At 32.2% G+C, this 14,322-nt stretch overlaps 1 protein-coding gene across 2 annotated transcripts in view; it reads right to left on the reverse strand.

Moving 5' to 3' along the window:
* The window catches only part of LOC111622641 (signal peptide peptidase-like 2A), a 38,972-nt gene that overhangs the window by 23,826 nt on the left and 824 nt on the right, over positions 1 to 14,322 (reverse strand). The gene's annotated exons all lie outside the window — the stretch shown is intronic.

The following is a 14,322-nucleotide window of genomic DNA, read 5'->3' on the forward strand; positions in this document are numbered from 1 at the left end:
AAGTTTACCTCAGTATATGTGTATATTTATATAGGGTCATGCTTAATTTTTGTTGTAAGCACAAAGTATTTACAATCATAACACATTAAAAAAATAGAGTTTGTTGAACTTAGTTCAGATTGTACATTTTATAGAATATCATAATGCTTTAATCAATTTGCTTCCACATCACTGTACAAAACAGAAAAACTATTCATAAATAATTCTTTATTGCTTATCCTTTTAGAGTATAATAATAAAAATATAAAATTTAATTATTAATTTTATTATTCATCTATATAAAATCATGCCAGCTGCTCCTAAATCATAGCAAATAGCTGAGATTTGTTGAATGTGTAAAAATATAAATGCTACTTTTATTTTCTTCCAAGATATTTTGCTTAATTTTGAACAATGTATGTGATTTTCTTTTCTAACAATAAAACAAGTTTAAAAGCTAAACAGTGCCAAAATTATTTTCTTTTAAAAATATTTCTGTTACAAATTTCTTACAATTACAATAGTTTGTTCAAAACGCAAACATTTTAAATTATATTTCAGTTTCAAATAATATTTATATCATTATAATTTAAAAAATAAAAAAAATACTATATTCGGTAATGAGTTTATAGCATAACAATTTCAATAGAATTGTTCTTAGAACATTCACTTTTAACTTTTCAATATTTATATCAAAACAAAATCAATGATAAAATCTTTTGAAAATTTTCAAAAGATTATTTAAAAAATTACATTACTAATGTCATTTTATAAATTGTATAAGAATTTTACAAATAAAAGGAAAATTCAATATTTCAATGATTAACAGAATTTATATTATTTTAATTTAATATTTAAATAACTTTGATTTTGAGATCTGTACATACTAAAAATGAAGATTACAGAAACTGCCTAATTATAAAGTGATTTAATCCTATTTTTGAAAAAAAATTGATAATAATTGGACAAAACTTAAATATAATAAAAGAGATAAGATGAATTTCATGATTAGAATATCTTGCAATACTAAGTACAAGTTTTATGGTGTAAATAATAACAATACATAATAATTGATATCAAATCATAGCCAGAAAACTGGTATCTAAACCTTTCATTAACAAAGGAAGTGTTAATTATCTAAACCAGAGGTACTGTACCTAAACTTTTCTATTGGCAGGCCAAATTGCAATAACTCATAGGTAGGTATACCAGAAATATCTAATCTAATAAATTCCACATATACTTAAAATGAGTTTATTTCTATCATTTATAAGTAGGGTGACCAATCAATCTCTCCACATTTTTGCACTTCATCTCTAGCTCTGTATTTTATGATAATTTCTCCAGGTTGCACCGATTTTCATACATTACTAAATAAAATAATCACATTTTGAAGTATGCTCTTCCTTTCCAAAATAGTAATATCTTTCTTTTTTCCATGTACTGTACAGTACACCCTTGGGAGTACAGTACATATACAATACTCCTGAGGATATAACATGAATATGTAAAACAAGTTAGGTTTAATGTGGTTAGAATTTATTAAATTATTACCATCTCTGCCTGGTGTACCAGGGTAACTAATATATTTGGATTTAACCAGCCTCATTGACTGAAGATTAGAATAAAACTGCTAGCCATATGACCAATGGATTGCAGGTATGGGCATGTGATCGGTAGATCACAGGCAGTCATTATGTAATTAAAATAGTCTCAGAGTTAGCAGCTTCAGAAGTGGTCATCCTATTTATAAGGTGTGTCAAATATGTTTGCAAGCCAGATTTGTGTGTGCCATGGGACAGATTATGCATAACTGATCTAAAATCTGTTCATAGTTATGAAAATGAGTCATATAAAGTCATACATTCATAAAATAGTTTACAACAAAGCTCATTCTAAACTGTGGAGTGTTGTGAGGAAAAATTCTATTTGTAAGCCAAAAGATTTACTAGCACTAATGTAGTCAATGAGTATATGTTTTACCATTTCATAAATGTTTTTTTAGATTATTACCACTATTATACAATATAATAGTGATGATAACCTTGTAAAAATCTCAGAATAACTGTATTAATTTTAAGAATTACAAAGATATTTCCAATGCATGGAAATCATTGAACTAAATAAAAAAAGGGGATAATCCAATGAACCAAGATGAATGAAATTTGAGGGTATAATGATGGTTGGTTAATGAAATTGTTTTTTTCTTGGTTACATAAAGGTCTTTTAAGTGTAAATTTGTTTGATGATTTACTATCCTGTTTATTTCTCCTGAAAAAGAAAGTTAAGAAGTATGTAATCATTAAAGTTAGATTGTAGAATATCTTGATGTTTGTTTCAATTTCAATCAAGATTTTCGTGTGTTCTATTTTTGACATTCTAAGTAAAGGCCATTTTTTAATAATTTAGAATCTTCATTTTTGTAATTTAAATGTATATAATGTATGCCTCATTTATGTAAATTTGATCAAAGTATTCAATAACTGCCTTTGCCTAAAGATGGGCATTTAAGACTCTCAAAAATGTTCAAATAAAATTAAAACCATTGCTGGAGTAATAAGGTGTCTTATTGTGTTACTATTGTCTTTATTTATATCTCAAAATAGTGAATGCTAATATTAGATACAAGATGATAATTTTACTGACATGACTGAATTATAATATTTTATTTCAATTAATTTTTAACAAGCAGAGAGATAATTTTATTCTTTAAAATTTTCAGTTGTAAAATAAATCACAAATCACCATATTCTAGCAATTCTATAACATGAAAAAGAATTTTGAATATACTTATAACTATTATAATCTACTCTATATATATAAAGTAAAAAGCTTAAAATTGTCATAACACTTTCTTCTGTCACAAAAAAAAAACAGAAACAGTGACACCAGAAATCAATAAATTATCAGTGAAATTTTTACGAATAGTCTACATTAGGAATAAAAAGTGAAACACATGGAGTGAGCAAGATGGGGCAAAACTCTCTAGTATAAGATATGATCCAACAAATGAATTACCATTCCTTTGGTGTTGTAAATTTTATTTAATCCCTTATTGTGAATATATAAAGATGATCCTTAGTTAAGTAAGATCTAGAACCAGGCAGAAGCAAGACAGTACGACCACAAAACTTCATATTAAAGAAACATACTAATAATAAAATATAACTAATTCAGATATCAGCCAATAGAAATCGGTTAAGGCCTTTTACAGGTTAATCCTTTGTTACCATATTGTTTAATTTTGATATTTATAAATAAATAAATTAATATTCTCAAAAATAAAAGCATGCAATCATTAATATTGATTAAATTACAAATCTAATAATAAAATATAACTTCAGTCAATATACAAAATTACACACCACAACATAAATGCAATCAACAAAAAATCAAAAAACTCTATTTTGTATATCATGAGATATTTGCTCAGAATTAACTCAGTTGCAGCATAATAAAATGAAATGTGTAATCAATATACATCAATGGTTTTGTACTCTTGAAATAACAGATGTCCAGTTGTTAAAAAGTCAAGTGAAGCCAAGGGCAGATCCAGAAGATTGGCAATGGAGATAACAATCCAGAATTTTTATTGCCAAAACAAACTCTATTATTCCTTTAAAATGATATTTACATTTTATTATTTTTATCATTACCTTTCAATTTTATTTATTTGTTGTAAGTTGATTTAGTTTAAGTAATAATTGAATCAATAAAACTTTTATATATTGTTTATTTTATTATAAAAATTTAAATTCATCCAAGATTGCAACTGACCCAAAGCAGAGGAAAACAAACTTACAAGAAAAATCTGGCACCATTAATATGTAAAAATCATACTGTAACATAAAATAGTCACACATCACACTATACGAGGGCTGTTCGGAAAGTTCGCGGCCTCACATAGAAAAACAAACAAAATAATGTTAAAACTTTTTTTATTTTTCAATGTAATCTCCTCTGTTAGCAATGCACTTATTCCAGCGATGTTCTAGCTTTTTTATGCCATCACAATAGGTCGATTTGTCAAGGTGTGCAAAATACTCGTTCACTTCAGAGATGACTTCGTCATTTGAGTGGAATCTCTTTCCAGCCAAGAATTTTTTTAGGTTTGGAAAAAGGTGGAAGTCACTGGGGGCCAAATCAGGTGAGTACGGTGGATGTGGAACTAATTGGAAGCGAAGTTCGTTTATCTTTTGTTCAGTGATTCTGGCGGAATGTGCAGGTGCATTATCGTGGTGGAACAGAACTTTTTTCTTCTTCAAGTGTGGCCTCTTTTCTTCGATTTCTTTCTTCAGTTTTTCCAAAAGTTCACAGTAATAGACAGCATTAATGGTCTTTCCTCTTTCTAGGTAGTCAATAAAGATGATGCCTTTAGCATCCCAAAAAACCGAGGCCATCACTTTACCCGCTGATGGAACTGTCTTTGCCTTCTTTGGTGGTGGCGAACTGTGGTGTTTCCATTGCTTCGACTGTTCTTTTGTTTCAGGAGTGTAGTAATGGATCCACGTTTCGTCAGTAGTCACAAACCGACGCAAGAAATCCCGTGGGTTTTTCTTGTAGAAGTCCAAACACTTCTTTGACATCAAAGTGCGAACACGTCTTTGCTCAGCGGTCAGCAGATGCGGCACCCAACTTGCTGAGACCTTCGTCATACCCAAATTTTCGGTTAGGATGTGGTGCACTCGGTCGACAGAGATGCCTGTTGTCTCAGCTATCTCACGCGTTTTCAAACGGCGATCTGCTAACACCAAATCGTAAACTTTGTCGATATTTTTTTCAGTGACAGCAGTTGACGGCCGTCCGCTGCGAGGGTCATGTTTCACACTCTCTCTGCCAGATTTAAAAAGGGCTGTCCATTTTTTCACAGTGGTGTACGAAGGAGCAGACTCTCCCAAAACTTCATCCATGTCAGCTTTGATTTGAGATGCGGTCAACCCTTTTTTCGTCAGGTATTTTATGACCGCACGAGTTTCCATCTTCTCCATTTTTGACAAAGCATGTGCACATTGACTATCTGCTAAGCTTTCGTGGCAAAACTTTATGACAAATCAAGCGGAAATTGCTATCGTATCTTTAGCAAGGATGGCTGAATTATTCCCGCCAAAAATTAAATTGATCACAGCGCCGCATATAGGCAAGGCCGCGAACTTTTCGAACAGCCCTCGTATAAATCATCTATATTATTATATTCAAGCTTTTGAATATCCAAAATAACTTGCAAGTTACAAATAGAAAATTATGAAAAAATTATTACATGTTTTTTCCTATTAATATGTAAATATTTACTTTTATTTCATTTTAAACTGAAAAAAAAACAATTTTAATCCCAAAAATCCATACTTTATGATAGTCATTGAAAAAATATAATTTTAGGAAAACACAATTAAATGATTAATCATTCAACAATGAAACTGAGTTATAAAAGTAAAAATCTAACAAGGATAAAACTAAATATTTCACCATGAGAAAACAGTCAAAAGTTTTTTCATGAATTCCTTTCCAGCTGGAACTTTTCTATATATGAAAATAAGTCTCTAAACATTCAGAAAAAAAAAACAATAATTATATAATTCTACATTAAATAATATCAATATAAACTGCTAGAACACACAAATTAAGTGAAATCATATAAATAATTCAATATTACCAAATAATCTATGTATGTTATTGAGCTGCAATTTGAAAAAATTGTAGACTTATAAATCCCCATCGTCTATCTGCCTGTCTGTCCTTCCTTAATCTCGAGAATGGAGTTAGATAAATGAAAGTCGAGACCAGATACGGAAAGCTTAGGAGGAGGAGGACCCAATTAACTATATACAAACTCCCGATACAAATTGGAAGTCACATTTATTTCAATTCAAATATTTTCAGCTAAAAGGAGTTAGTTAGATGACCAGCATGACTCTATTGCTAGCAGAAAAAGTATGATGTATAGGAGCATGACACTACTAATTTGAGGTGAAGAACATACATTTTAAATTTAAAAAATGATTAAAAATTGCAACCTGGCATTGCGACAACGTCACAATAAATAATTGCTCATTACTCAGCTATCTTATATCATCTTTATCAATATTGAGATCTGTAATACATCTTTTGTATTTTTTATTTATTTATTTTAATCAAGAATATCAGAATAACAAATAGTTTGTAGTATTTTTTAAAACTACTTTCACTAGCATTCAACTAAAAAAACTTTCAAAGTTTTTTTTAAAGAATATATTCACAAAAATCTTTAATTTGAAGTGATTTGAGATAAGTTTTTCACTTTCTAAAATAAATCAAAACTCACATGAAAAAAATAATTTGTTCATCAGATGTTAGTCAAATACATTTTTATCCTTCAAGATATAGTTTTTTTTTTTTTTTTGGTCTTAAGAATAACTTTTCCAACATGACCTAATTATTATAAAAAAATTAGAAAAATTATTTTATGCCCTAAAGGCTCAAGAAATAGGAAATATCATTCTTCTCTCAAAGCTGAACCAGAACAGATAAATGTGAATTTTTTAACTTCAAAAATTAATTTCTTGTTAATTCTATTTGAACGAATACTTAAAACGTATTTGATATTAAAATAAAATTAATGATTCGGGATGTAGGTTTGCAACAGTGATTTGAAACTGGCAGTCATTAGTTTGCATGACTGCCACTTTGCCAACTGTGCAGTGTTGCTAATGTAAAAAACTGAAATTATTGGTTCGGAATGTCAATATATTCAAAATTATCAACTTTTCCTTGGGTTTAGAAACGTATCTAATACCACCTCAACTCAATTATCCATAAATTGAATAATTATCTGCAAAAATCAGCAATGTCAACTGTGACTCCACTAGTGCCCTATGTTGTTTATATCTGCCACAGCTTGCTTATAGTGGTTGATGATACTATACAGCTACTGATGATATTACTACATTGCCACTTTTTACCCTAAGCTTCACTGGCTTAACAATCTACTACTGTCTAGTCACAAATTTACCAATTTAATGAGGTTCAAGTTTATTTCCACTGCATCAAACAAAGATTTTAATATGTTTACTTAATGTTATTCCATTAATAATCATTTAAAGAGTTGAATCAAAAAACAGTTTCCACCTAGACATCATCACTGGAAATTAGAACCAATCAATCTTTCAACTATATATAATTGCTTTTTCTGATGATGAAGATATCAGTATTTACAAAACTTATATAAAATTTTAAATTGTGGGGAAATCCTAAATTTGGACATGATAAAATATTGCAAAATAAATCTATTATTATAAACATAGGGGTAATGCATTCATTACTCTATGTTTTTTAAGAACAAAAATAGCATTTATAGATATTGCAAATTCAGTGAAATTTATAAAGATATATATATATATATATGTAAAAGTTGAGTCTAAAAGTTACCTTCATCACCATCATCCTTTGTCCCATTTAAGTGGATTAGAGTTTTGTTATATTAGTCTACTACAGATTGGAAAATCCATATAACTACTAACTCAGTGTTTTTCAACCGGGGTGCCACGGCACCATGATTGGGGTGTCGCAAAGTTTAGGGCCTTTAGTCATTTTCTTGGAAACTTACTTAAGTGTAGTTCAAGATAACTCATTGTCAGTTCTACTTTGCTACGAGATATCCAGTAAGCAAAGAAACGATGACTAATCGCATGTTAATGTAATGTTCAACACTACGTGTACACACGAGTTTGCCCAAACCACATTACTTGGCCTTCACATTCCCAGTCCCAGTACCAAGCCAACCAGCAGAGAAGAACGACATGGACACTTGTGTCTTGAATATACTTTAAAAAGCGTTGCATTGCACTTTGAAAAGCTTGCACAATGTAGATGCATATTACAGTACTTTCATAGTATTCAAAAGCAATGATGACAAATAAGCAATTTATCATTTTTTAATTTAAATTGATATGAAAAAGATAAGAAAAAAGTAATGAAATAATCATTTTATATATGCATCAAAATAGTATAAAAAACTTAACAAAAATTGTTTATCAATAAAATAATAATATAAAATGATGATATATTTGATAATAAAACTAAATTTAAAAAACAATAGAGAGACTATTATTTTACATGTAGGTATTTCGACAAAATTCAGAGGACTTAAATTTTGATTTTAAACACGTATAAACGCTGTTTGTTTGCATTAAAATGCTACTTCAAATTGTCAATTTTTAAAAGTTTTCTTCCCGGGGAGGGACTCCCTCCCTGGACCCCACCCCAGCGTTGCGCGTAATATTCATTTTCACAAAAAGTTTATCTGGCCCATTAGCCCCCTTATTCAGATCCGCCGCTGGTCAAGGGTGTCATGATTTTTTATTTTTCAATCAGGGATGCCACTCAATGAAAAAAGTTGAAAAACACTGTACTAACTAGTCCCTCTTCTATTCATAAATACACATCTTTCCTAACAACCAATTGCTGACAGCCAGATAACTAAGGCAATAAAGGCATCAGCCTACTGCTCTGGAGAACTTGGAATTGAGTCCAGTTGAGCAGCTCCCAAGGAATTTTCACAGGTGGTCATTCTTGGATATGTTGAGCTCCATCCTACACTACTTGGCTACCCGTATTATGGACTTGGCCAAACCCACAATTGGTATGGAAAAAAGGCCACCTTTGTGCCCACACAACAGAGTTAAAAAACTAACTGTTAATATCTCTTTGGTCTATCTCTGTCTCTCTTAAACCCTATATCTAGTCTTCTCTTCAGAATATCTGAAAATACTATGTAAATAATACTTTTTGAAAATAATATGCTGAAAACTTTAATTTTCTTAATACAGCCAATAGATTACTATATTATAGTCCATTATGCAAACACTAAACATTTTTTAAAATATTTTCATTTTTGTACTGAGAGGAAAATAAAAAAATAATTTTGATATAAGTTTACATTATTTCATGTTTCAACACATTCTATAATTTGACAAAAATCATTTTTGTTTTATGAAATGCAACACTTCATATATTTATAATAATAATCTAATGAGTGTCACACTTTACTCATCAGAGATGCATTCCTTTAATATAAAGGTAATGGATGATGAAATCATGGTGAGGATGCCTAAATGTAATCTATCAAAAGCATGGTTATGCACCAATCTAGCACAGAAAATCAAAAAGATAGACAGTCGACTAGCATAGCATCAGATAAAGAAGCAATTCACTTAAGAGAGCACTCTCTCACATTCCCAATTTTCCCCATGTTGTACATTGATAGGATTGGATAGCAGAGTACTCTAAATGAGTGCCTTGTCAGCAGAATTTTTAGAGCAGCAGTCTACATAAGAGAGCACTATACTAAGGAAGACTTAAAAAGTTTATCTGTAATCTTAAGATACATCACGACAAGTAAGGAAGTTCAAATCTTTTTAGCTAGACCTCCTATTGTATTTTTGGGAAAAAGTGAAATGTAATGTGGCTGGTAAATATACTGCATTTACTAAATATTTGACAAAATACTAAAACTTATGACATACAAATTGAAACCAATACATAAGTACAGTAAAAATATGCTGTAATGAATTTTAATGTTTCCAAATGTGTTATAAGTAGGGAATTCGATCCCGGTCCTTATTTCTAATCCCGGGATTATTTCGTTATTGAGGGTTAATAAAAAATAAGAAAATCTTACAGAAATCAAAATTTAGACAAAAATCAACGTATTTTACGGTATACACCTAGTTAATTTAATCACTCTAACTAATCAGACTTAGAGTCAAACTAACCAGACTTAAAATTACTGTTTCATGTTAAATTTATTCTTTTTTAAGCATCACTGAGATCTCTTTAAACTCACATAAATTGAAAAAAAAACCTTTATGTAACAAACTATGCAAATAAACGTTGAAAATTAACAAAAATCTCTCTTAACATCGACTAAATAGACTACTTTCATATAACAACCTAGTAAGTAGGTAGTAAAGTAAGTTTCTTAGCAAAAAGTATTTTAAAATATAAAGAAAACTAATCTAATAGGAACATTCTAATTTGAATTGCAAAAATATGATCTGAGAAATAACAATGCATCCAGTGTCTCATCACCAAGTCTGCTTCTCAATTTGTTGCACATATATGCAGCTGCTGAGAAAACGCGTTTAGGTTTGATGGAAGTTGGAGGAATCGTTAGTAAATACTTATAAGCTTCGAGGACACGGGGAGGATGGAAGAAAACAGTCCGGTCGACACGGATCGGGATTGTAGGAGTAAAGGCTACAATCCCGATTGTTTCGATCATTGTAAGCATGTCTTTCTAAAAATAAACGCGTTAATTTTGTAAATTCGGTCTCTGTGTGAGTCTCTCAGCGTCCAGCAAACCACTACCCCGAAACGTAAAAAGACTTTCTCGCATCATCCTGACAGATCGCGGGCAAGGCGAGGGTCGTAACCTTTTCACCTAAGGTCGACCCCCCTAAGCGAGAGGCGTCGGGTCTATATTAACTACACTGGCAAAACAAGATGGCTGACACATTGACAGGTAAAACGCACTGAGTAGTGCTCTCGACTGCGCCAGAAAATCGATTGGCGCCCGCGAAAATTCAAAAATACAAAAATGAAGTATATTACCAAGTAACCCAGTGAGAACTGCTTGCCTATCATTTTAGTTGAAAATACAAGAAGTTTTATTCCAAGCAAGCATCGCAAGCCCGCTAGGTTAATTTCTGCTGCTTGCTTGGAATAAAATTTCTTGTATTTTATATTAAAATGATAGGCAAGCAATTCTGTTAAAAGCACTGGCACTGAACGTTTCGCTTCATGCAGTCTATTTTGCAACTTTTTTAAAATGATGTCAATCCCGAAAATCTCGGGATTAGGAAAACTTAATCCCGAAAATTTTGGGACTGAAAAGTGGTCGGGATCCCGATTTTCAAGATCCCGGGATCAAATCCTCTAGTTATAAGTAATGTAGAGCTCCTCAAGACAAGAAAAAGTAGAGAATCAAATAGAATTAACAACCCCTGGGTGATCTTGTTACTTCAAATAAAGGAGCATAACACAATCTTTAGGGTGTTATCTCTTAAACATACTCGAAAGTAATATGTTTATTAAAAAAATGCTGTTTATACCATATTTTATAAAATCTGCATATTGGAAACAAAACTTCAAATTATTAAAAATGTAAAACTTCATTTTTGTATTTATTAAAATTATATTTTTATAACAGTGTGTTCAGTTATTAATAATTAACTTTGTCAATGCTTAATTATTTAGTAGTATGTATTCTTTTTGTGTTGCTGTATTTCTACACAGCAAATTGATAAACATTCACACTATTGGTCAGATGACTGTATGGCAAGACAGCATCCTCCTACCATAGGATCTGGATTTGAGTCCAATTTAGAACCTAACACTTTATCATTAATAATTTGAGTGTGGGCATCATATCTCATCATTTATTATACTGCCAATCTAATTATGAATCTGGCTTGCCTGGAAATGAGCAAAAGCTGATCCCAACCATTTACTACTATATCTCAACAAGTAGCAATATTTACAGTAAAAATATTTGTTGAAAAGAAATTCTAGCTACTTATTCTGTCAAAACAGTTAAGTATATATTTACTAACTTATTCAATAGAATTTTATATTAGTACTTTCAAAATCTAATTATTATGAATGAAAATGAATTAATGATAGCATCCTTAAATAAGCATATCATCATTACTTACCATTTATAAAACAAATAATTACACACTGTTAATAAAATTTATTTATTGTAAACATCATTTTTTAATATGAATGAGTCTATAAAAATTATTTTGTTAATATAGAAACCTCTTGATTCTACAAATTATATCAATGAACGATAATGACAAAAACAGCGCAAGCATCAGACCTAGCTAGGTGCAGTGCATTAAAATCCATGCATTTGAGAAGCTTGATTGATTAATAACACTTTAGCAAGGAAAAATAGTAATTTAAAAATATTGCACATACACAATTTGCTGCAGTCATGATGTGTTAACCTATCATTTGCATAGAAAGCAATACTTGTCAGTCATGGGCAAACGGGGTGATTTGAGTGACTTTTAGTACAGAGGAGACCAGAGGGTGGTTGCCAGTGTTTCCATAACAGCGACACTCATCAGTTGTTCTCATACCACAGTGTCAAGGGTGTACCACGACTTGATGGATCATGCACAAATGCCCACTAGATGATCACACTGTGGCCAGCAACATTCAATTCTTCCCAGAAGAGAGCATCGCACGTAAAGACTGGTATATGAACAAAAACATGCCACAGTGGAACAGCTTAACTGCCAGTACAACAGTAGACTAGGCAGATATATTTCGACAATGACCATGCAACATACCTTGTGCCAACCAGGGTTCAATAGTCATCAACCTGCAGGAGTGCCTTTGTTGGGTTACAATTACCTAGTTAACTACTAGTTACACTTACTTAACTGGTAGCATAATTAATAAATTAGTAACCACATGTTTACTTACAACTACTCTAAAAACAAACTAGTATTTAAATTAAACTGGCTTTATAGTTAATTAGTACTCTATAATAGTTACTAGAGTAGTTAGTTTTTATGTAGTTAGGGTTTCTATGAATAATAAAATGCATAAACTGTATAAAGTGATAAAATTTCAGGAGAGTTGAGTTTTGTTTGACGTTCGAAGACAAACAGGAATTACAAAAACTTGGACAAATTGGAACAATGGAAGGTGGGAGAGTAAAAATTTCAAGAAAAATTCGGACATAACTTATGGACAGCCCCAACAAATTTGCTTTTTCTTCGCAAGTGCAAACTCTTGTACCCCGAGAGCTGTAAGCATCCCGTATCTCGAAACATTGTCAATATTCAATGTTTAAAAATATTACGTCCCATTATTTTTCGGACAAAAATGTCACGCAGTAAATCTGGTATCAAGAGGCTAGCAATAAACTCAGATGCCTCGAAGGAGGTCATTAAAACCATCACCACTAGTCCCCCAGAGAAGAAAATCTCAACGCAGTTTACAACGTAAGGCTGGCCACACGAAGATAATTAGAATCCTGTAAAAAGTATGAAGAAGACGATTTGGTATATTCATCGGGGTTTGATGTTTTTAGGCATAATGAAGAACAATGTTTGGTATATTACAAAGTTGTAAAAATGCGACGTGGCAAACAGGGATGTCCGGGAATTGACATTTAAGTTTGCTGCTACAAATGGTAAAAAGCATCCAGAAAAATAAAATGGGCTTAGTGCTGGCTGGAAAACAGATAAATAATAGTAAGGATTTTCAGTTTGTCCCTGTAGCCCATATAAGGAACCAGGAGAGAGAATTTCAAAAATAGCAGCAGCAATAATACGAATAAATTACGTTTACAACTTCATGGAAGGAATAATAAGCGAACGATTTGCTCCTGCTTCTGAATTTGTTACCAAAAACAAAATGATGACTAAACTATTGGGCCACATTTGAAAAAATTGTAAACCTGTATAAATTACCACTGTCGTTTGTCCCTGTCTTTCCTTAACCTCAAGAACAGAATTAGATAGATAAAATCCGAGGCCAGATACAGAAACCTTTGGGGCAGGAGGCCCCGATTAACTATATACAAACTTCCAGCACAAACAGGAAGTCACATTATTTCAATTCAAAACTTTTCCCTCCAAAGCAGTTGATAGATAACCGGCACGACTCTATCGTTAAAGGAAAAGTACAACATACAGGGGCAAGACACTACTAATAACTTGAAGTGCAGAGTATATATTTTAAATTAAATAAATTAAAAATTGCAGCCCAGCATCGTGACGGTGTCACAATAAATAACTGCTCGTCGACTATGCGTCATCAGACGTAATGCCTCACACGGGGGAGGGAAAGGTATCGTCGGACACATCAAAGAGGGTCATCCGAAGCAACAAATCCCATTTCAAGCCAAACCACGCTAACGGCCGAGTCCAAATCTGGCATAAACAGCACAAAACCACATCACAGCCGGGATTAAACAAGCTGCCGGTGGCAGTATCACGGTCCGGGGAGTTCTCCGGGCCATTAGTCGTCATCCCGCAATCGTCAAACGGCAAACGATACAGAGACCCGTCGGGCGATCGTCTGCACCCACATCTCCGAGCTACGTTTCCGGAGAACAACGCCACGTCTTAACAAGATAGTGCACCCGGTCGTCGGGCAAGGCTCATTTGGGAACAAACGGCGGTAGACTACAACAAATTGCATACACTGCCTCGAACCCCCAAACTCACTAGGCCGGAACCCTATCGATCACGCCAGAACATTTGGCGAGGTCGTCATCTACTACACCGTTAAACGTGCACCGACAAAACTTCTCCGGCAGGCACGGGTCCGGTTAAGAATAGAGGACGC

The sequence above is a fragment of the Centruroides sculpturatus genome, unplaced genomic scaffold, assembly GCF_000671375.1.
Source record: "Centruroides sculpturatus isolate CEXI.00-Female unplaced genomic scaffold, Cexi_2.0 scaffold340, whole genome shotgun sequence".
In the NCBI taxonomy this organism is placed as follows: domain Eukaryota; kingdom Metazoa; phylum Arthropoda; class Arachnida; order Scorpiones; family Buthidae; genus Centruroides; species Centruroides sculpturatus.